Here is a 281-nt window from a genome sequence, read left to right on the forward strand (position 1 = left end):
AATGTGGCCTTTCATGAGACAGTATTATTTGTTTTTTCTCATTCCTGTAGTGCATAGATTAAGGTTGTAAAATTACAGTAGTCCTTTTTTTGAAACAGAATTACTAGTAGTAACAAAATGGTTACTTTCTCCAGTCAGGATAAATCGCTCAGAGGGGATGTCTGAATTAAATTTAAGACACTGAAGCTCCCTGTAAGGCCAGTTCAGGTACGAGCGTGCATCCCTGAGCCCTTCATCTTTGAGAGATTGCTTAAGAAAATCCTGTGTTTAAAGGATTTAGT

This window comes from Martes martes (assembly GCF_963455335.1).
Source record: "Martes martes genome assembly, contig: scaffold_130, whole genome shotgun sequence".
Taxonomy (NCBI): domain Eukaryota; kingdom Metazoa; phylum Chordata; class Mammalia; order Carnivora; family Mustelidae; genus Martes; species Martes martes.